Here is a 23824-nt window from a genome sequence, read left to right as displayed (position 1 = left end):
CCAATGCTTCAGCAAGCATGGAGCTGCTTTGACAGCAGCTCCCTGCTTGCAGAAGCATTTCCTCTCTGTCCCCTGCACGTATGCAGGGGATAGTGGTGAAAGCTCTGCTGTTTGACAGTGGTACCTGCTTTAAGGGTCCCGCTGTCAAACAGCAGAGTGTTACACTGCAGCCAAGCCACATCAAACAGCTATGTCCTGGGGGCATAGCAGGAGCCGGCCCTGGGAGGTGGCGGTCCCCAGGGCCATCAGTGGCTCCAAGAGAGAATAGCCCAGGGGGGTGGTGCTCCCCAGGGTTAGGGAGTCCCATAGGGTCCCTCCTTCTTTTTTAAATCATTTGCCCTGAGGGTGGTGGTCCCTGGGGCAGCAGGGGAGGCCGCCTGGCCCCTGCAAATAAATTGCTTTATTCCCCAGGGGGTGGTGGTCCCCAGAGCACACAGAGGCCAGGCTGCCCCTCCGCTCCCCGCATTAATTAAATGGATAGCCCCGGGGAGGTGGTGGTCCCTGGGGCTGTGGGGGAGGCCATCGAGCCTCCCCCACTTACTTAAAAACATTTTTACTCTCGGGGGTCCTCTGGGTGCAGGGGGCCACAGCCCCCCACTTGTATTTTCTTATTTGGAATTTTGCGGGGAGGTGGCAATCCCCAAGGCTTATTAAAGCCCAATGGGGGGGTGTCCCGTGCCCCCCCACTATGATAACCCCGGGACCTGGCCCACCCGGAGGCAAATAAACAAAAGCAAAGGAGACTGCATTTTTTTTTTTAAACATCAGGAAAATTTGTGGATCCATCCGCGGATTTCTCTGAGGTTTTATTTAAAATAAAAAATGCTTTTTAGCCCTGGCGGGGTCCCTCAGGGACCCCAGCACCAGGGCTAAGGGGTCAGGGTGACTCTACACTGGCACATTTTCTTTTTTGTTGTCTTTTTTTCTGGGACTCAGCTGAAGCCGAGTTCCCTAATGGCTGTCAACACTTCCTTGCTGAAGTGTTCTGAGCCAATCAGATATCAGCGTGGGAACAGTTGGCTCTGCAGAGGAGCCGCGTCCCTATATATCTATATTTTTGGGCCTCAAATTTCCCCAAAACTACTGAACAGATTCACCACAAATCACAAAAACCTTGATCTGCGGAACAGAATTTAGCTTTATGCCAAAGTTAGTGTAATTCCGTTCTGTGGTTCGGGCTGTATGCGTGTCTAAAGGTCTTATGAATAATTAATGGGGGAAACATGTTTTGGGACACCCGCTTCTTCTCAGCCCCCATTTCACAGATCACCCCAAAACTTTCAAGACAGAAGCTGAACTTAGCAAAGTATAAGTTTTGAAAATTTCGTGAAGATTCATCAGGCGGTACCAAAGTTATAGGCATAACAATAAATGCTCTTTCTATAGAAACTAGGTCCTACCTATAACTACCTAGTGGCGACCGCCACTAGGTAATGTATATAAAATATATATATATGAGAGATTTCTCTCGTGAGCGTGGCCCGAGGGAAACCACACATCTATAAAGAAATGTGCCCCCCCTCCCCAGGGGGTCAGCCCTGCTCACGGGTTACCCCCTGTCAATTAAATTTTTGTATTTTATTTTTTAGCCCCTGGGGGGGGGGGTAATCACGCCCCACCAGGGGTAAACACACTTTAAAAAAAAAACAAATTGGCCCCGGGTGGAGGGTAGGCGGGCCATTTTCAATAGGGCCGACCCCCAAGTCAATATCCTTTTTTAAAACTTTATTACAAATATTTTTAACCTCTGGGGGGCGGTTGTAAACCAACTTTATTTTTTTTAATAAATTGCCCCGGGGGTGGCCCATTCCTACGAGGGCCGACCCCCCCAGATGACATTCCAGGTGTCTAGTGGTGTTCCCTGGCCGTGGATAGCAGAGCAGCTTCGATCAAAGGTCAGCAAACACTTTCAGGAAGGCCCCATTTGAAAGGGGAGGATCTCCCCTTTCAAACTGGCCTTCCTGAAAGGGGGGAGGCCCTTTTAGGCCCGTTTTACCCACCAGAGCAAAAAGCGGTCTTACCTGCTGCTTCCTACTCTGGTGGGGAAAACCAACTGTGACAGACGACACAGATGGGCAGGTGGTGGTGCGGGGGGTAGACGCAGAAGCTCTTCCGTGTCTCCGAGGGGTTTTCAGTTTTTTAAATTAAAAAAAACCTCAGGTGCAAGAATTTGGAGGATTTTTAAAGCCCCTCCCTGGCGTCAGCCGATGGTCGTGGCCTGCACCAGGGACGGTGAGTGTGTGTTGGCCATATGCCAACACACGGACTACTAGGGTTAAAAATAAAAATGAAATGTTTTATAAACATGATTTTTAGTAACAAGTGGTCCATTAAACCACTGCCTACTCCTATAAAAAAAAATTAAGCATTCACAAAGGGGAAGGAGTCCCTTGGATACACCTTCCTATATGTTAATGGGTTACCACCTTCCTTGAGGTGTTGATGAAATATTATTGTTTTGCCTCCAGATTTTGGTATTTGGAAGGAACGCTCTTACTATTCCCTTCCAAATACAGGTTTGAAATTCTTTTCCAAACTCATATAAAGATGTAGATTTTTTTTCCAAATCGTTAAATTGGCTTTTACATTTTAAAAAGGGCTTTTGCATTCACAAACCCTCTAATTTACTGAATCAGAGAGTTTGTAAATGCTAAAACTGTCAGTACATGAGGCCCGCATAGCCTGATACATTAAGAAGGCATTTGATAAAAGGGCCACAATTTGTGCAATTACTTTTAGAAAATGTATATTATTTTGCAAACTGACCTGTCTATTAAGAGGTCGGTTCAGAAAATCAAAATCCTAGTGGGTTGAAATTCGATCTACCCCATAAATATTAAGCACTGGCAACACTCAGAAGCATGGCAGGGTGCCTGGGATCAGCAAGCCACCAAGTCCGTAATAGCTTTTAAATAAAGCAATCTTTTTTTTCTAAATGCAGCCTGTTTGCCTGCTACCTCTTAGGGACCCCTTCCTGTTTGAGAATGTGTTACCCCTTTCTTTAAATTGGTACTAAAATATGAAAGTTTTGCAATCAGATTTCAGTTGCGAAACATTAATACATACCTTAAGAAATCGGTATTTGGAAGGAACCCCCTCAAAACATACCATGCTAATCGCGATTCCTTAATGTTTTATAAACCCATTTAAAGATTTGAAAAGTTTTTCTGAATCATTAAATGGATTTAGTACATTTAAAAAATGTGTTTTAGCTGTCGCAAACCCTGCAATTTACCAAATCGGAGGGTTTGCAGTAGTAAAACACTATGTACATAAGGCCTTTAGTCCCTGTTTGTGAATAGCAGAGTGAATTCTACTAGAGGTTGGAAATTTCACATTCTTTTTCACCTCCACAGGGGCTGCAACAAGAGGATGGTTTGTTGATCCCCTTGGTTTGTGCTAATTAGTGTAGTTTGTTAAGACCTAATCTAATTTTTGTCAGAAAAGGGAAGGCATTAGGAGCCCAAAAGGCAGTTTTAGATTTTGCTTGTACGCATGTTTGCGAAATCTTTTGTTGGTAAAAAAACTTAAAAGGGGCTTGGACCAGGCACTTACTTACCTGAACTTACCACTGGCTTACTCCAATGTTGCTCTGATTTACCTGCTTCAGATTGGCCAGCACGTCATCTTCACGTCACTTCCTGTTGTCTTCTTCGTCTTCTTCGCTGATCTTGCAGTCGAGTTGCCTGTGGACCTAGTACTCCTTCTGGTCACTTCCTATTGGACAGTGGCCAGTGTCTTTCCAACTGGCTGCGATGCTGAATGTACTTCCTTTTTAGGGTCGAGCCCGCGTTTCATGCGCTCGCGCATGCATATCGCAGCAAGACGCTTTTGTATTTAGAAAAGGACTCGGAGCCCTGTCAACTTCACGTCAGTGTTTTTTATTGATTCGTGGGCTTGCCTTATAAAATCCACTTGATTTCATTAGTCGAAGGCATGCATACGTCATGCCTTTTCTGGTGGCTAGCCCTCCTCGAGCACAGCGACCAAGTACAGAAAACATGCGAGGCTCGCTGTTTTCCATCGGGCTCGTGTACTTCTTTTTCTCTAATTTACGAGCGCGATCTCGCTTGGCAGAAGTCGAGCGCTTTACAAAGTTAATTTCACTTTTTCGGGTTATGTACATAAATGCACTTTTGCCCGATAGGTGAAAAGTCGGGTTAGGAGTTTACAACGCGATCAGCTCTAACATGAGCAAACGCGAGACCCGTTGCATTGTAAATGCTTGTTCTTCGTGCATGCCGTCTTCTTTCTTCACTGACGTCTTCCTTCTTCGCTGCCATCTTCTCTGTCTTCTTTTTTTGTTTCTGTCTTCTTTTTTCTTCCTGCATGCTGTCTTCTTACTTCGCTGATGTCTTCTTTCTTCGATACCTTCTTCTGTCTTCTTGCTTCGTTGCCATCCGTCTTCTTTTTTCTTTCTGCATACCATCTTCTGTCTTTGTTGTCTTCCTTACCGCGTGCCGTCTTCTGACCTCTGCACTCTTCTCACGTCTTCTCTCTTCTCAGTCTTCTCTCTTCTTCCATCTTCTCTCTTCTTACTTCTTCTCTCTTCCATCACCTCCAGTCTTCTATCTTCTCTCTTCTGCTGTCTTCTGTATTCCTCTGTGTTCTGCCGTCTTCTTCTGTCTTTCCCATATGCCAATACATTTAGCCTTTGTCTTGTTTCTATGTAACTGGCTTACAAATATTAGAAAAATGTTATAATAGTGTTTGTTTTTAATTTAATAAAACAAACATTATTATACCGTTTTTCAAATATTTGTAAGCCAGTTACACAGAAAAAGAAGACAAAACCTATTGGCTTTGCCAATGCTTGTTTAATTTCTAGACATTTACATAAGATTGTCTGATTTCCTGTATTTAAATATAGTGAATTTGATATGAAAGAAACTGATTCATTCAGTCATATTCAGAAGATTCAGCGGTGACTAAACTACTGGGAGTTGGAGACTGAAAAGAATAGCCTTTCAGAAGATTGCCTCATTAAAGCCATCGTAATAGGAATATTGAATATCTAAGACTATCTCTCCGATTCTGATTCGGGTGTCTCACTCAGCAAAGGAGACGACGCCACTGCAAAATACTTCAGACGTCAATGATACTTTTCATGTTTTTCTAAAGATGTTATCATGACACTGACAGCCTGGAGACCCTCTTTGCCGAGGCTGGTTCTATGCACACTGTTCCAAAAATAAAGTGATGTCGGCTGGATACTTTCTGTGTACCCTAAACGTGATCTCTACATCACTAGTCTCTAATATCCTGGAGGACTCACAGGATGGCTACCTATAGTCAGGGGGTAATGCACTTATTGTGTCATAGTCAAATGAGAGGTGTCATCAAGCCTGTCTCTCCTCCCCTTTAGGAGTTACAGCATTGATGGATGGGCAGGCTACCCTTCCTGTGCAGTGATGTTCACTGTCCCAATGTTCATACATGAGAGGAAGGTTTCACTCATCCAGCGGTTGGATTAAGGTAAGATTTGCTTCTTCATGAGTAGATACTGGGACCTCCTGTATATGAGACATTTTTGCTGATTGCCAAGAGAGGCAGGAGCCTCTTACACATGAATGGCTGACTTTAAATGGTCAGATGTAAAGCATTTTCTACACTATGTGATTTGTGGTCCTTGAGTTTCTATATTAGAAGTTAACAAGCTGAATTGGAAAAGTCACTGATTTCTGTTGTGGCATTTGTGGAATGGCTAAAGATGAGTGTTAAAGAACAGGCCTTTATACTTTTACATTCAGCAGCCTGGGAAAGTGGTCTTGTTAGCAGAACGAAGCTTGGAAATGAGTGAGCCTCCCTAGCTCAGTGTACTCTTGTAAAGATTACGCTTTATTGCATGCTTTGGCCTTCTGCATATGCTCTATTAGAGACCCTTGTTTTGAGAAGAAGCAGAATGTGCCTACCAGAGCTGTAAAACAGTACAATCATTTCAGTTGACCTCACAGTACTTCCCAAGTCTCGGCTGTTTTCAATGTATCGTGACTGATCGATTCACTGTGTGAGTGATGTATACGGTGGGAGGGACAATGAATGCTTCAGCTGAGCCAGCATGGAAGAAGACTCCCTGTCACCAGGGTCACCATATTCCAATCCTGCCTTTAACAACCCACTGCACTCTGAGAGTTGTAGTTAATGTTCACTCAGTTTGACCAATTGGACTAAAACAGTAGTTTTCAATAGCTGGTAGAAGGAAAACCTCAAGTGGAAATTTGTGTCCCCAATGGCATGGATCTCTCTTGGAACTTTAGCTTTGAAGTAAGGGTTAGGAACGCATGAAGACTGCTCGGCAGACCTTCCAAAGGGCAGTAGAACCAGGACAGAATGAGCTACTTATAAACTGGATGCTGGAGGCCGGTCTGCAATTTGATCAATTTCACTTAATGGCTGGTCTACGTCTGAGTTCTTTGAGCCACCAGGATCTGATAGAACATGTTAATATTTTAAAGTGGTCATGCAGAGAAAATGTTTACTTTAGCTCTCAAAACCCAATTAGACTTCAACTAAGAAAGAGACATCCTTGAAATTGGACCTCTGGTAAGGATGTCCTATTGGTTGAAGAGAACCTGCCATCTTTGTTTCACTTGTGTGCCCCTTTAAGGAGGCACACACATTAAGGCTGACTTTGCATGCAATCCACTTCGTAGCGAGTCATAGAAAGATTATTTAGGTATATAGATATAGCAAGACACTGAATAGTGGGTAACTCTTAGAAAACAATATTAATATCCTACTCACTTCCATAATTGTCTGTGCCCACTGCTCAATGGTGGCAAGAAGCCAGTACCACCCTGGCACTTTTCAAACACTGGTGTACAAGGACTTACACCACTGAGGATGGCTACCCTGGATTCTCAAATCCACTGCCATTTGCAGAGTTTTTTAAGGAGTTACAGTCTATGTAAAATATCTTACATTTCCTCAGGGCATTTATGCTCTAATTACTTTTCCCATAGTTGACTCAGAACAAGCTTTTGACCACGTCATTGGGATTACTTGTGGTATATGACGTCTATCTTGAAATTACCATTCTCATTTATCTCTCCAATCCAGGAAGTGTCTCAAGAAACAAGGGGTAGAATAAACATAGACACCATATTCAGGGATGTCCTTTGTCCCCACTGCTGTTTTTGAGCTATTGGTAGCATCCCTAAATTGTTTTAAAAATTGTGAATTATGAGCAGTGGTACCTATGCCAAAAAGTTAAGTTGAATATACTGATGATTTATTGCTGTTAGTTGTTCCACTGGTAACTACAAATGTGAAGGATACTCTTAAGTTTTGAAAGCTTCTCAATGAGCAACATAAATATATCTAAAGCAGAAGTTATGTAATGGAGAATAGCTCCAGACATTACTAGAACTTTAAGTCTACCTGACAAAATTACTGATCCCTTTAGATATTTGAGGCTCCATTAGCAGGTCCACAGATGTGGAGTGTTATTACTGCACACGCAAGGTAATGATACCAGTGTGCCATTAACTCTGGTGTTGCAGAATTAACAGGGGTTCCAGTATGAAACTTGTGAATCCAATGCGTAATGTGGAATTACCTAGGAAATCTGTAATTTCAAATCTGCTTTTCCCACAATACCTCATTCTCCTTAGCAGTTTCCCTGGAGGCTTCAGCTGCTGTGAACAGCTAAAATCTTCGAGGGTACCACAAGGGGTCCATCTTGACTCGCAAGGGGTATTTGCCAGTGCCCAATGGGGCTCAATGAGTGTGGCCATTCTGATCCGCCGACATATCCCCCTGGCGGTGTCCCAGGTGTGCCATGATGTTAGAGCCCATTACACGCGGTGACTGGCATCCTGGAGGGATCCCTGATTTCTCTTGTTTGCATCTACACTTCCCTGCCTCTGATTTTATGGAACACTGAGCAGTCTCCTAATGGAGCTCCTGGATGCACCGTAAATTTTGGAAGTGGACCTCAATGGGGTCGGAGATCCCAGCCTAGATGTGTCCTCTGTTTCCACTGTGTCTGGGTCCGGCAAGACATTACTCTCCACCTTTCTACACAATATGTCCCTCACTGAGGCCTGGGGGGGCGCACCAACCTTGCAGAATGCACCTACACCTTTTATTCGGGTGTGCACAGATCCTTCTCTCACCTAGACTATTTTCTCCTCCCCGAAAGGGATGGTCACTGTCCAGATACTGGTGAGGGGCCTGTAAGACCACTTACCAATGCTACTGGACATGGCCTAGGGACTTGGTTTGTGTCCTCTGTTTCCACTGTGTCTGGGTCCGGCAAGACATTACTCTCCACCTTTCTACACAATATGTCCCTCACTGAGGCCTGGGGGGCGCACCAACCTTGCAGAATGCACCTACACCTTTTATTCGGGTGTGCACAGATCCTTCTCTCACCTAGACTATTTTCTCCTCCCCGAAAGGGATGGTCACTGTCCAGATACTGGTGAGGGGCCTGTAAGACCACTTACCAATGCTACTGGACATGGCCTAGGGACTTGGTCGGCCTGAGGTGCAGTGGCGCTTGAGCCGCTGGAGCCTCCAAAGAGAGGAGTTCCGCTAGACTTCCAAAAACATGAGCCAGCATTTCCTAAAAGGAGTGGATCCCCAGGCGGCCCTTAAGGTCACCCTGTGAGCAAAATCAGCTATAAGAAGGGGCAGTGGGCCGGGTCCAACAGATGGCAGCAGACCTGGAATCGCGTGTCCTCAACCCTGAATGTCGCTATGAGGCTACCACGGAGGACTCGATCCTGAGCGACTTCTTACACACTCAGTCTCTGCTCAAACAAAATCTCATGCAGGAGGAGACTGCGAGGGATGGATGGCTACTCCCAGCCGCATCTACCGGGGGGGGGGGGGCGAAAGTAAGCAAAACCCTGCATTGGTTATGCACTTGCCTCACATCTGGAGATCCCATTGTCTATACTTAGTCAGACCAGGGCTTATGTGAAACGGGCAGTGAGGCAGTAGTGGAGGCATTCCCTACATAATACGGAAGGCTCTTTGGCCCGACCCTGAAGACCCAGAGCCCATCTCCACCAGTTTGTGGCAGACCTGCCGGTGCACACCTACCGCTAGTGGACTGGGATTGCTTGGAGGTGCAGGTCACCTGTGAGGAGCCAAAAGCAGCCCTTGTGCAGCTTCAGACGGGCAAGATGCCAGGGCCTAACAGCTACTCAGCAGAGTTTTGGTGACTTATATGATCCCGTGCAGGCACCCTGCTGGTACATACCTTCAATGAAGCTGTGACGAAGGGTAAGCGTGTTACGGTTTAGGGCGGGTCTGATCAGGACTCTGGTTGGGACACTCCTTGAGGTCACCGAATATCCTAAAGAGGTAGTGTACTGGGGCAGAAGAGCAGCTAAAGGCATACACGGGAAAGGACAGCTATGGAACGGGTACAGGAAACAGGAAAGTAAAAGCAGAACAACCCTTCTGTGAACAAACAGGAACTGATTACTAATGGACAAACACGCTGGGGTTGTACAGAGAGCAGGGCGCAGAACCTCCCACAGTGACAGGGAATGTCAATGCCTCTGTGCAGTTTGCTCTTACAGATAGTCACCCTGCCAGCCCCATAGAAAGGAGGCAGCAGAAGTGATTCTGTCTCTGGACCCTAGAGCACAAACAAGGATAGTACTTACATACACAAGACACGCTCTTGTGGGTCCAGCTCGAAACAGTGGCGATTCCTGAGAAAACAGCAATAGCACACTGTCACTGTTAGGCACGAAAGACAACGTATAACACTGGACAAGGATGGGGGCTGGAATTGCCTCCTAGAAACCAGGAGCCAACCCCAGTACAAAGGAGGACACTTATACACTGGTGAAGACTGATAGAACACTTACCAGACACAAATTACCAAGAAGAAACAGAAACAGAAGGGAAAAAACTAAGAGGCAGAAACGAGAACTGGGAACAGGCTCAGGCTGAAGCAAAGGCAGGACTAGGACTTGAAAACAGGGAGCAAACCTCTGGCTGGAACAAACTGAGACAGGACTGGGAAACAGAGAGCAGGCTCTGGCTGGAACAAGCAAAGGCAGGTCTGGAATCCAGGGAGTAGGAATAAGCAGTAAAAAGGACTTGGAAACAAAGAGCAGGTTCAGGCTGAAACAAGGCAGGAGCAGGACAGAGAAACAGGGAGCAGACTCTGGAAGAAACAAACAGGTACAAGGCTAAGAGATAGGGGGCAGACTCTGGCTGGAACAATCAGGAGCAGGGCAGAGAAACAGGAAACAGGATCAAGCTGGAACAGCACAGGAACAAAACTGGAACACCATCCGACAAGGGGTCTGTAACACAAAGGAATCAAAGTCCAATGCACGACAGGGATCTTGAGGAAATGGCTGCTTATAAGCAGTTCCAAGCTGGGCAGCACAGGAGAGGTCTCAGGTGTGTGTAGTTTCAGACACTTGCAAGTCCTGGCGTAGAGGATCCGGTGAAACGTAGCAACTGGACTTCTCCCATAGAAAACAATGGGAAACAGAATCCGGGCTTTCCTGACTACCAGGCTGTGCATTATGGGATTTGCAGTCCCAGGAAGCAAATGTAATAATACAAAAGTATATCATGGCGAAAAGAGAAACAAACAGGAGCCAGCAAGGGACTCTAGATAGGTGTTCAAGGTGATCCCCAGGCTTCTGACAGTCCCCTTACAGCGCCCCCTGGAAATGGGACGACAGAGTCGTAACAGAGAGGCCCAGAAACTTCAGAGCGGCAGGCATAGTAGTGATCCCGAAGCCGGGCTTCAGCGGCACATGCTGCGAGGAGAACAGGTCAAAATGGCTTTGAGCCAAAATTCATCAGTTACGTACGACTATTATGCACGGGCCTCCGAGAGAGAGAGCACATGAGGGGGTGCTATGTCTGACAGGTTCAGTATAGAAAGGGGCACTCACCGGGGCTGTCCCCTCTCCCTTTGCTTTAGCCTTGGCAATTGAACCCCTGGTGACCTGGGTACAACTGGATGCACTGGTTCTTAGCTTCCAGTGGTAGACTATCCCTCCACACAGATAATGTCTTATTATACCTGAATGACCCCAAAGTGACAGGGCCCTGTGCCCTTCAAATCCTCCATGTTTCTGGAATTTACATATGAACACGGCCAAGTCATCCATACACCCGACAGCCCACTGCCCAGCAGATATGGAATGGGCGCCAGAGCTCTTGGGGTTTAAATACCTGGGGTCTTCATCACTGAAGACAAGGCCCGAGTGCACAAGGTCAACCTGCAGTCTCAACTGGAAATTTTTGTCTTCAATCCTGCTGTCCTTGCTTGGACACTCTGCTATCCTTAAGATGGTCTCCCTACTGCGGCTCCTATACTAGCTCCAGAACCACCCCTTCCCAGTGGGGCGAGCATTTTTGGCCAAAACCAACACTCTGAGTAGGGACCTCTTATGTGGCAGAGGTGTTCCTCAGATCGCCCTTGAGAAGTGCAGCACACCTCCTTCTGAAGGTGGCGTAGCTACCCCAGACCTACTGCTATACTACAGGGTGACGCACCTCCTGATAATCAATGACTGGTGGTTTGAAGGTTCTGACGACCCAGCGTACGCAGTGGAGATGTTGGTTATGGATCAAGATAACCTCTCCCACTTACTATACAGTGGGAGTTTCCCGAGCTCCCTGCCCACCTCAACAAGGGTTGTGCTGTCTGTCTGGGTGGACACAACGAAAGCTATGGGATGGGCTGACAGGCTCATGCTGGAGACTCTACAGTGGAAGGGGACTAGACTCCTGCAGGTCGCAGCTCTTCATGGCTTCTCCAAATGGGGCACCATAGGTATATCGACCCTGGACGACGTGCTCTACAGTGGATCACTGAAGTCTTTCCAGAGTTGCAGGTGGAATATCACATGCACCGCACCCAGTTTTTCCAAAACCTCCAGCTTGGGCACACACTCATGCCATATTAGTGACTCAATACAGTCACTCCCGAATACTTGCCCATGGATGCAAAAATCATGCTTACCGATATCAAGGAACACAAACTGTCCGTCCTGTTCCAGATGCTGCTGCACAACCAACTGGGCCCAGTAGTCGGGGTGAGGAAGGCATAAGCACGAGACTTGAGACTGCTGGAGGACAAGGACTGAATCAAGGCAGTGGCTGCCCCTTGAGAGGCAGTGATAGCTTCTCAGTTCACGCTGATCCAGCTTAAACTGTTACATCGCACAAACCTTACGAGAACACGATTGTTCAAAACCGGATTGGTTGGCTTGGGATGTTGCCTCCGTTGTAAGAACTTCATCAGGGACCTGATGCACGCATTCTGGCCCTGACTGGTTTTATCACCCTTTTCGGTGGTTGTACTGGGAACCATGGACACAATACTGGGATGGATGATCCCTTGGGACTCGAAATTAGTCCCTCCACATATAACAGAAGATATAGCGGGTGACAGATATAAGAGAGCGTGGCTATGGTTGGGCCTACTGATAGCTAAGCACAACATTGCTGGGGCATGGAAAGACACTGCGGGCCCCTCCATAGTTAATTCGGCCACTGGAATATATCACTGCATGAGTCTGGATCGTTCAATTACTTGGCCAGGGAGTGCCCACAGAAACACCATAAGATTTGGAAGGACTGGGCCAGACACAGAGGGATCCCCCCCAGACCATGTCCAACTCGACCACAGTCACTGGAAGTGGACACGAATCTCCAGGAGGCCGCGTTTGATTGACTGCATGGTGCATGAAGCGGTGTCTAAAGATATTTGTTTGGTCTTGGATGGGAGTGAACCGATTGTGGCTCATTGATTGACATGTTAACGTGTACTGTAGTGTATTTGTTTTAATTTACTGATGGCTCTATACCATACTTGGGCTTTGGGTGGTTAAAAAATAACATGAGAGGCCCATGGTAATTTTGCAGACTTCATAATTCACAAACACGCGAATAGCTGTGTCACTGACCCTATCAAGAATGATAGGCCTCTCGTAATGTGTGTCATATAGCAAACAAAATCAAGGGTACATACTAATCAAATTATATTAATAAATGGGCAGAATTCAGGCAAACGCTAGATCATAATTTAAGAAATTACACATTTCACTAATTGGAACGATTAATTCTGTTAAAATGGTGATCCTGCCTAAATTGGGCTTTTTATTTCAACATCTAGCAGCATTTATCCACGATCACTTTTTCATAAGTTGGAATCACCCTTGGATATGTTCATCGGGCACAAGAAGTCAGCAGGACAAAATAAACTCATAAACGTTAGGGTGGGGCAGCTTTAACTTTTTCTGAGTTTAATATATTATCGGGGACCACAGATTCAAGCGTTACAATTTTTATTAACACCTCGGCGATATGATGCAAGCCAGTTTAGTGCTCTCACACCACGAATACAACCATTTTCTTTGGATTACACTAGAAATACAGTTTGACTTAGGTCACAGCAATGAACTTAGGATCTATAAAAAAAAGGCTACAAATCACTATAACTGACATTTACAGTAACGAGGCAACTAATAAACCTCGGAAAGATCTTCACTTACCAGGTCTGAACAGGAAAGATGCTCTTATGAACCTCAGTGCTACCAAGAACAAGCTCGCAGCAAAGAAGACGCCCAAACACTACAGGAAATCAGTAAGGGTCTCAGAATCAAAAGCAAAGGCTTTAAGAGGGACCCTTGGGAATAAACAAAATAGCTTTGGGACAAGATTCGGGTGCTAACATGCACAAGCGCCAAATCCTTCAACAACATATCATTGCTCGGCACCTTCATGCAACTTATTATATTTTTGCCAAATGTCCACCATTTGCACCTGGGATTTCTGGCTTTGCATGCACATAATTGTGCCCCTGTCTCAAATCTCAAACCAACCATCGACGCCAGCGAAATGATACAGAAAAAAGATCCAGGCTGCTTTTATCTGCTCTGATCTTACAACGAACACGTAAGGCAGTTCTGACAATGATATATATACTCTGATCCCCCAAATCAGGAGACACTCAAACTAAGGCATTTTATAAAGATTTTTAATTTATTTTGTGCTATTCCTCTACTAATCCTGCGAGTACGAACTATCATGGTAATAATGAATACCTCAGCCAGAAAACAAACCAGAGTGAAAACTAAATCCGCACAAACATTCACCACACATTCCTAACTTATTGATCTAAATTCTCTAAGTGCTACACAGCATTAAGAATTATTTTATTATTACAGTCATGTAAAACCTCCAGTTACTTGTAAGCAAAAACACTCAAACTGGATACTCGTTTGACAGCTTCTACTGAACAACTGGTCCACCTCCTAGCCCGCCCTGTCTATCAGGATATATTATATATTTTCTACTTTGAGGAGCCTTTGGAGCAAGTGGGGGCAAATGTGTCTTGATCCTTCATTCTGCAACACAGGATTGAAACCGATGCTCCTCTGACCCGTAGTTCTTGTATCTCCTGGATCCACCATCAGAGAACTCCCACCAAGCCAGCCTGCGAGCAGTCTCCAGCCACTGCGCCAGAATTAAAATACTTCTGTTTTAGATAATGCAAAATGAGTAAGAAAAAATATATGTGACAATTTACACATACAAATGTTCTCTTAGTTAATTAATGAGGCTGAAAAGCTGGCAATACGTCAGGTCCAAAAAGGTATACCAAATTAAGCTAACGCATGCCACTGATGTGCCTTGGTTGTACCCAGTATCTACCCGATATGTCAATAATGCCAAGAATGGCCACCATTACCTCAAGAGTAGCATTATGCCAGCGACAGGCAACATATTACCTTGGTTGCTCATAATATTCCGGAAATTACTGCCGTTGTGTCCAGACCAGCATTTTACAAGTGTTGCAGTGGGCACGCAAGACACACATGTACACACACAGACAGAAGTGCATACATGTCCAAACACACACATTCTCTATTATGCATGTGCACCCACAATTAGCCTTGGGGATTTATTTTATGCCTACCTTCCGTTGCTGTCCCAACTCCTTCTGGTGCTCGCGGCTACCTCTGGGGCTCCATGATGATGGGTGAGTAAATTGGGAGGGCTTCACACATTTGGGGCAACAGGAAAATACTTCGGAAGGAGGCGGCTGACAGGGAAGTGCCTCAAGCAGAGGGGGCAGACTGGGAAGTATCTGGGGCTAAATGCAGAAGGGCCTTAGCCTGAGGGGGCAGACAGGAAGGTGGATCCTTGGGGGCTGATGGGTTGGGTGCTTGGGGGCCAAGGGGCGAGTTGGTCATGGGCACGCTGCGGGTGGGTGGACGTTTGCCTCCTTTTTGCAGTGGGAGAAGCTGCAGCTCTGCCTGCTACTTCCCCATCTGGCAGAGGGATTCCTATTTTTTACCATGCTATATTGACAGTAGGAGGGACTCTTTTTACCCCTTGCAGTACAGCGGGAAGATTTTTTCCGCTACCTTGCTTGGCGATGTGTACTTCACTTTCCCCCAACAATATGCTGTTAGTGCCATTTTCAGGACCTCTTACATTGAAAGAAGTAGTGGACCCTCTGTGCAAGAATATAGGAACAAACCATAAAGACAATTAATGTCCAATGCAGTAATCAAACATGACATGAAACTAAGGAGAGGTATACTTCAGGCTATAGGATATATGCAATTTAATTACAAAATTATGAAGAAACTTAAAGACTATATAAAAAAATATGTGCAGTGCTGACATTTGGGCTGTGTCAAAAAGTGTACAAGAAGACAGTCCCCAATCCGGCACTAACATCTTAAGATTGGTGGCTCTTTGGGTAAAAAGTCGGCAGTGCTTTAAAACAAAAAGGGGAGGAGGGGTAGCAATAAAAAAAGTGGTAGTGAACTTGGCGGACGGGTTACTCCGTCACGATTGTGACAGATGTTCCATCCACCGAAATCTAAATCCCATTGGATATAATGTGATTTATATTTCAGTGGACGGGACTTCCATCACCGTTGTGACGGAGTAACCGGTCCGCCAAGTTCTATATCAGGCCCTAAGTTTGGTAACTTACAGCTTGCTGACTGTGCGAGGAACATTGGCACCACAAAGTTGTATGGAAACTCAGGAGTCTCATCAAATCAGATCAAGAAATGGATTCCAATGTGCGGTGGGCTGTCAGCAGATGGTCCCAGTCAGGAGCACAATGAATGCAACTGGATAACAGCAGCCAGGACCACAGAGATGATCAGGAGAACAAGCCTGACAATGCACTAATGCAAAAAAGGAAGACCACTAGAGCGTGAAAATGCAAGGTGACCATCTTGGGAGAGGTAAAGGAGAGTACTAAGAAAATGTGTGTAGAGTCTAAACTGAAAGGAGAAAATTAACGAAATGTTGTCTCTAAGTTGAAACCTAAAAATGGCGGCTCCCTACCTCACAGCAAAGTCAATTTTAACCTAGGTGTAGGTCATAAGAAAATACTAGTTCTTTGTAATGTTTATTACTATCAAATACAAAATAAACATAACTAATTTCATTATCACCAAAAAGGTCATTTAGATGCTGGTGATGGCTACAGCCACCCTGGACCACCACTCCACCTAGAGATCCCACAAGTGTTCCCACAGCGCTTCAGGTTTGCTGAGAAGGCCCACTCATCGTCACGGGAAAATGGTGTTGTCCTTGCATGGCAGATGCAAGAAAAGAGACTGAATGCCTGATATCCTTCCCCTGATCTATCTGTTGCTTCTGATCCTGTGTACCACCCTACTCCCCCCTCCATACCCTCAGCCCAACATCCCGGAATGCACACAGAGCAGTCCAGCGTTAGTCGAAAACAGACAGTGGATCTTCCTTGCAGGTCAGGCCTTCCTATCTGCTGATGAGCAGTCAGCTGACCACAACACATGTTCTGTGGCACCAACACCACTCACCAGTGAGGTCTGTTCATCATTGCCAGTGCAAACACATGCTTCCTCTGACAGGAACTACAGGGAGTGCAGAATTATTAGGCAAATTGTATTTTTGAGGATTAATTTTATTATTGAACATCAACCATGTTCTCAATGAACCCAAAAAACTAATTAATATCAAAGCTGAATATTTTTGGAAGTAATTTTTAGTTTGTTTTTAGTTTTAGCTATGTTAGGGGGATATCTGTGTGTGCAGGTGACTATTACTGTGCATAATTATTATGCAACTTAACAAAAAACAAATATATACCCATTTCAATTATTTATTATTACCAGTGAAACCAATATAACATCTCAACATTCACAAATATACATTTCTGACATTCAAAAACAAAACAAAAACAAATCAGTGACCAATATAGCCACCTTTCTTTGCAAGGACACTCAAAAGCCTGCCATCCATGGATTCTGTCAGTGTTTTGATCTGTTCACCATCAACATTGCGTGCAGCAGCAACCACAGCCTCCCAGACACTGTTCAGAGAGGTGTACTGTTTTCCCTCCTTGTAAATCTCACATTTGATGATGGACCACAGGTTCTCAATGGGGTTCAGATCAGGTGAACAAGGAGGCCATGTCATTTGATTTCCTTCTTTTATACCCTTTCTTGCCAGCCACGCTGTGGAGTACTTGGACGCGTGTGATGGAGCATTGTCCTGCATGAAAATCATGTTTTTCTTGAAGGATGCAGACTTCTTCCTGTACCACTGCTTGAAGAAGGTGTTTTCCAGGAACTGGCAGTAGGACTGGGAGTTGAGCTTGACTCCATCCTCAACCCGAAAAGGCCCCACAAGCTCATCTTTGATGATACCAGCCCAAACCAGTACTCCACCTCCACCTTGCTGGCGTCTGAGTCGGACTGGAGCTCTCTGCCCTTTACCAATCCAGCCACGGGCCCATCCATCTGGCCCATCAAGACTCACTCTCATTTCATCAGTCCATAAAACCTTAGAAAAATCAGTCTTGAGATATTTCTTGGCCCAGTCTTGACGTTTCAGCTTGTGTGTCTTGTTCAGTGGTGGTCGTCTTTCAGCCTTTCTTACCTTGGCCATGTCTCTGAGTATTGCACACCTTGTGCTTTTGGGTACTCCAGTGATGTTGCAGCTCTGAAATATGGCCAAACTGGTGGCAAGTGGCATCGTGGCAGCTGCACGCTTGACTTTTCTCAGTTCATGGGCAGTTATTTTGCGCCTTGGTTTTTCCACACACTTCTTGCGACCCTGTTGACTATTTTGAATGAAACGCTTGATTGTTCGATGATCACGCTTCAGAAGCTTTGCAATTTTAAGAGTGCTGCATCCCTCTGCAAGATGTCTCACTATTTTTGACTTTTCTGAGCCTGTCAAGTCCTTCTTTTGACCCATTTTGCCAAAGGAAAGGAAGTTGCCTAATAATTATGCACACCTGATATAGGGTGTTGATGTCATTAGACCACACCCCTTCTCATTACAGAGATGCACATCACCTAATATGCTTAATTGGTAGTAGGCTTTCGAGCCTATACAGCTTGGAGTAAGACAACATGCATGAAGAGGATGATGTGGTCAAAATACTAATTTGCCTAATAATTCTGCACTCCCTGTAGACTGAGGGAACCAGATGCTTGGTGGAGTGGGAGCACTGCCAATTTACCGCAATGCTCCCACTCCACCAAATTTTAAGATGGCCCAGAATTATTAAAGGTTTCCGTTTCCCACCCCCTTAATGTTCACTGCCTTCAATATGAATTTAAATGGCCTGTTCTTGCATCCCGTTTATTGAAATTATTCTCACATCTTGATAACTATACTGTTATTTTTGTTATCTTGCAAACTTGTCGGCTGTAAGAGTCCTCATCTTAAAACCAAGCGGGTGTTTTAGATCAGTACTTGGAGAAAAATGATATGCTTTGTTATTTTCTGAGATTATAAATCTAGTACATATCTTTTCGAACCAGAAGATTCATTTATACTCCTCTGTACAACGTATTTATTCTATTGCACCTTTAAGTAATTATTATGATATATATTTTTATCTATTACAAAGCTAAACACGTCTATTATTTTTATTCAAGAAACACACTGTAATGATATTGAGCCTCTTAAGCTCGGATACAGTGGCCTCTAGTCCGAGTTCCTCGTTATCTCGGCAGGGAGATACTGGGCCCCCAATTAACGATACTAGGAGGTGTCTCTCCTGAGATAAATGGGAATATGAGTTATTTCCCCTAAAATGGGGAATAGCATGCAGCAATTCTGCATGCTTCCCCCCTTTGTAGGGAAATAACAGCGCCCAAATCTGGAAACATTTGCTTGCTACAGGTGGTAAATGTTATGGGGGTGGCTGGGGCCCCGGAGGGCAGGTTCTTTTTCACTTTAGCTTGGGGAAGCTTCTTCGGCCCCTGCAGCTCCGCAGGCTGAATTATCGCATCAGAGGTTTGCAGACCTGATGATTCTGGGCCCAAATACACTGGGCAAGAAGTAGTTGCCCAGAGTGGTGTTTCAGTGGCGTAACAAAGGCCCTCGCAGCCCCAGTGGTGTGGGAGGGCCGAGCTCCAGGGTGCCCCTTCAGCACAGTACCCTTGCATGGGTGCTCCTGAGTTAGTTCGGAGGGGAGGGGGAGCGCCATGTACTTTACAAGGGGCCCCTTAAGTTTTCGTTACACCCCTGCGTGTACCCTGATGTATATCGCTTGATGCAACTTGTAAGGGCCCCAATGTATCGGTAACGTTATCAAGCCTATCAAGCAGTGTATCCATTTTAAAGCACTTTGTATTGTTCATAGGGCCTTACATGGTGGGGGTCCAACCTTTTTCAGAAAACTGATTTTTATCTATACCCCTTCCAGAAGCCTGAGATCATCTTCCCTCCGGAATGTTCATATACCCTGGTCCAAGAGAGCCTGGGGAGGTAATTCCTTTTCCAGTAAGGTTGCCCTCCTCTGGAATGCTGTCCCCTTTGAGCTCCGTCATGAGCCCTCAGAGCGGCTTTTCAGGAAGAAGTTAAAAAACATTCTTTTCTGCAGCTAATTTACTCTTTTTCTATTCTCTCGAGATTGTCAGCGCTGGGATGCCCTTGGGTAACTACGCGCTCTATAAATCTGTAAAACTAAACTAACGTTCATTATTCTCCTTTCATTGCCTGTAAAGGTGGTGCTGCCATTCTATGTCATAAATCATCAAATGTTATAGTCCTGCCTCAGGCACGTAATGATGAAGGTAGATGGACATTTTTAGATTAACAGTGCTTGCCCATTACTATTAAACATATATTGTTTTACCATAAGTAAATGTCCTCTCGGAAGACCATTAAATTAAACCTAAACACTTTGAAGAATGATACTACTATTATTGTTGACAATTATAATCAGGTCATGGACCTATTTTTTTTTAAGAGAGGTGGCCTAAGTAGGAATACACTGCAGCGCTCGAAATGCATTAAAAAAATTGAAACTTTGATGCTGCATGCAGTGGCTAAACCCCACTCCCAAAAAATATTCTATAAGTATTTTATTGTCTTTTACCATCAGGTAGCTACATATAAAATAATACACAGCTTAAATGAAAAATAAACTAAAAAAGTTGTTAATGGGATGTGCACTGTGGCACATTATGAAACCTCACTTAATTAATGCGCTGTAGAGGTCTGTGTGTAATGCGAAAGCCACAGAATCAAATCTTGGTTGGAGCAGTGGAGACTAGGGACCTGTAAATATTTAGGGGCATATTTATACTTTTTGATGCAAAACTGCACTAACGCAGTTTTGCATTAAAAGCTTAGCACCAGCTTGCAACATTCCTGAGAGCCAGCCGGACGCCATATTTATGGAATGGTGCAAACCGGTGCAAAGGGAGAGCTAGCGTGAAAATAAATGACGTTAGCCGGGTGGGGGTGGCGGTATGGGAGAGGGGGTTTTTGCACCAAAAAATGACGTTAAGCTGGTTAAAGGCAAAGAAATGCCTCTAACCAGCCAAGTGTAATTTTCTGACGCAAAACCATCCATACCACATTACTCCTGTCTTAAAAAAGACAGGAGTTGTGCCTACCACCCCAATGGCAAGCAAGGGGGACCAGTGTCCCTTGGGTATTGGCCATTGCACCCTGTGCCATGCGGGGGGCTCCAAGCTGGGCCCCGATGGCACTTTAATTAAAAAAACAAAATACTAACCTATACTTATCCTACTTACCTAAGATGGGGTCCCCTCATCCTCCAGGGTCCCTCTGGTGTGGGTACGGGTGTTCCTTAGGCTTGAGGAGGGCACTTGTGGACCCATTCCATGGTGTTTAACCATGGAAATGGGTCCACAGGCCCCCTAATGCCTGGTCTGACCAAGACGTTAAATAATGGTGCAAAGCAAGCTTGGCACCATTATTTCGCCCCTCCTCCCACCCGTGCGTAATTTTAGCACGGGGGATAAATATGGGGCTATGGGGTTAGCACCATTTTTTAGATGGAAATGCCTACCTTGCATCTCATTTACGCATCTAAAAAATTGTCCAAATTCCAATATTTTGACGTTAGACAGGTCTAATGTCAAAATATAAATATGGAGTTTGTTTTGTGCCGAATTTGCGTAAAAAAAAATGAAGCAAATTCGGGGCAAATGGGGTCTAAATAAGCCCCTTAGTGCTTTAAAGCCACTCCCTACCACTTCAGCTCACTTTTGCAGCTTTCTGCCTTCTCCCATTGTGACGTTTTTTCGGTTTTTCTTCCTCCCTCTTTCCCATATGTGCTTTTTGCTCGCAGCAAATGCTTGGGGCAGAAGAATAAGCGCCGGCCCTCAAAAATAAGTGCAGGTGCTCCGCACCGGAAGCAACAAGCACACATTAAGCACTGCTCTCAAAGCTTCGAGTGATTCAATCAATTAAAGCCAGTACCAGCTCCAGGCATCCTTTACATTTGCAGGTTACCCTTTACGTTTGTAGTTTAGCTCGTTGCAGACATTTGCATTTCTTTCAGGCAAGCAGGCACCCTGGCAGGAAGGCTTGTTTAGCTGTCTGCCCGGCTTCGGTTTCACAACAGAGGAGACTCGCTGAATGACACTTCAGCTGAGGCAGTTAAACTGTCACAATTAAGTAGAGGAAAGGTTTTTCATTAACCCAAAAAGTTAGGGAACATCGTACCATTCCAGTCCGCCCACTTCGACCTCTGATATCCTGCAGATAAAACTCAAAAAGCTGTGGTAAGGTTGTTTTTACTGTATATAATTACTACGTTTCCGTTACATCTTGCTATTGTTTCTGTACAAACGTTCTGACTGAGGCACTGCACCTCTCCGTCGCCCTCCATGTTCATTTTCTTCCTTGTTTATTTTTTACATTCCATTCTCAAGTTGTTTCCTTTTACCTTTTTGCAGCGCGCACTGATGATTGGCCTGAGTGGCTGTCTTGGAAGCAGCTCTACGCGCTTCATAAATTGCATTCATTCATTCTTTCATTCATTCATGCATTCTTATACATAGTGCCCTTCACTGCCGCCGCTGCTACTGATGCTCCCGCTGTATGTCTCTGCCTAGGGACTGCACCACCACAAATAAACTTACCTGCATCTCAGCCACCGCAGTTCGTTTCTTCAGTCTGGCGCTAAGTATCCTTTACAGGTCCTGGCGGTGCCTTGTTCCTCGCACAACAGACAGAAAGGGCTTCTTCTGGATAATGGATCCTACTCTTCTCTTTCGATCTGAACCTCTTCCGGGCATAAGGGTCGCCTGATAAATGGCTGTTCAGTGCCCACTGCCAAACTAGAAAACCCCTCCAGGCGCTCCCTGCCTTCCACCTCCATGCCCTGCCACACAGAGCACTTAATGGGTTTGTAATCAAACACCGCCACCTAGCAGCCACTTCATGCAACAAATTACAATTCGTGGATTTATTCCGCTGTGGAAAGTGAGTTGCTAAACTTAACCTCAAGGTTATGCTGTTCTTGCAGAACTCAGAAACTGAGGTACTGAAAATAATTATACATTGTGAGCAAAAACTTGCCGTGTACACGTTTTGCCTACATTTTCCACAAAGTCTCATTGTCAAGTTGCCAATTCAAGCTAAAGTTCTGTTGAATGTATATAACGTTCAAAGATAAATATCGCCATATATTTCCTACAGGTTATCGAAAGACTTACAGTCAAGTTGCTATTAGTCTAAGCTTGTTCATTTGCGTTCTGGTGGAATCTAGCCGAGAGGTTATCTAGATGTAACTGAATTCGCCAAATACATAAACACCTCAAGGATTAACTGTTGAAACGAGGAAAACAGAGGCATCTCAGTTTCATCAGATATACGCTATGTCAGTCAGCTGTAGTGACTGAACAACAGGAGCTATTAGACAGGACCACCAGACTCTCAGAGATCCTAAGAATTCCTGGCTTAGAGACACAACACTCAAATAAATCTTCTTCCTACCTGCTAACTGCCTCCTGTTATGGGGAACTTTCAGCAGAAGTAGGGCTTTCCCCTCTGAATCTGAATCTAGTTATCTACTGACTCTTGTGGGTCACCCTGACAAGAATTATGATTATTTTGTGACATGCATTCTCACGCCCCCCTCAACTAATAACCTTTTTTTTACACTGGTGTGCAGTGGTGGGATTCTGTACTTCTACTGGATTATATGGGTCATGTAACGACTCGGTTGTGGAAAATTAGAGAGATTGTGAAACACAGTCTTGTGATCTATCTGCCAAAAAAGGAGGAGAATCAAGACAGGTCCTTCCCTCTGAATCTAACTGAATGTAATCTACTCTTTAGCAGGTAATGGTTGACTGTGTCAAAGGTAACTTTTATATTGTGGTCCAACATGCCTGACCTTAGACATCCATGGCAGTAAAGTGATAGGCCTATAGTTTTTTTTTCACTCTTTCATATTAAGACATGGCTTCCTTATGATAGGCCTTACCACCCCATGTTTGAACTGTTCTGCTACAGATGGAAATGTTAATGAGTTGCTAATCGTGTCCATAAGGTGATCTTGCATTACAGGAAATAATTCCTTAAAGACACC

The 23824-nt window shown here is 44.9% G+C and overlaps 1 long non-coding RNA gene across 1 annotated transcript in view; it reads right to left on the bottom strand.

Annotated features, from left to right (window-relative positions):
• LOC138247213 (uncharacterized) overlaps positions 1-22506 on the bottom strand; it is a 63779-nt gene extending 41273 nt beyond the window's left edge. The window contains exon 1 of the long non-coding RNA XR_011194366.1: positions 22371-22506. This is a non-coding gene — a long non-coding RNA (uncharacterized lncRNA). The remainder of the gene's footprint in view (positions 1-22370) is intronic.
• Positions 22507-23824: the final 1318 nt, after the last annotated feature.

The sequence above is a fragment of the Pleurodeles waltl genome, chromosome 7, assembly GCF_031143425.1.
Source record: "Pleurodeles waltl isolate 20211129_DDA chromosome 7, aPleWal1.hap1.20221129, whole genome shotgun sequence".
NCBI lineage: Eukaryota > Metazoa > Chordata > Amphibia > Caudata > Salamandridae > Pleurodeles > Pleurodeles waltl.
Note: the sequence above shows the minus strand (reverse complement) of the source record. Positions and strands in the feature narration are given on the sequence as shown.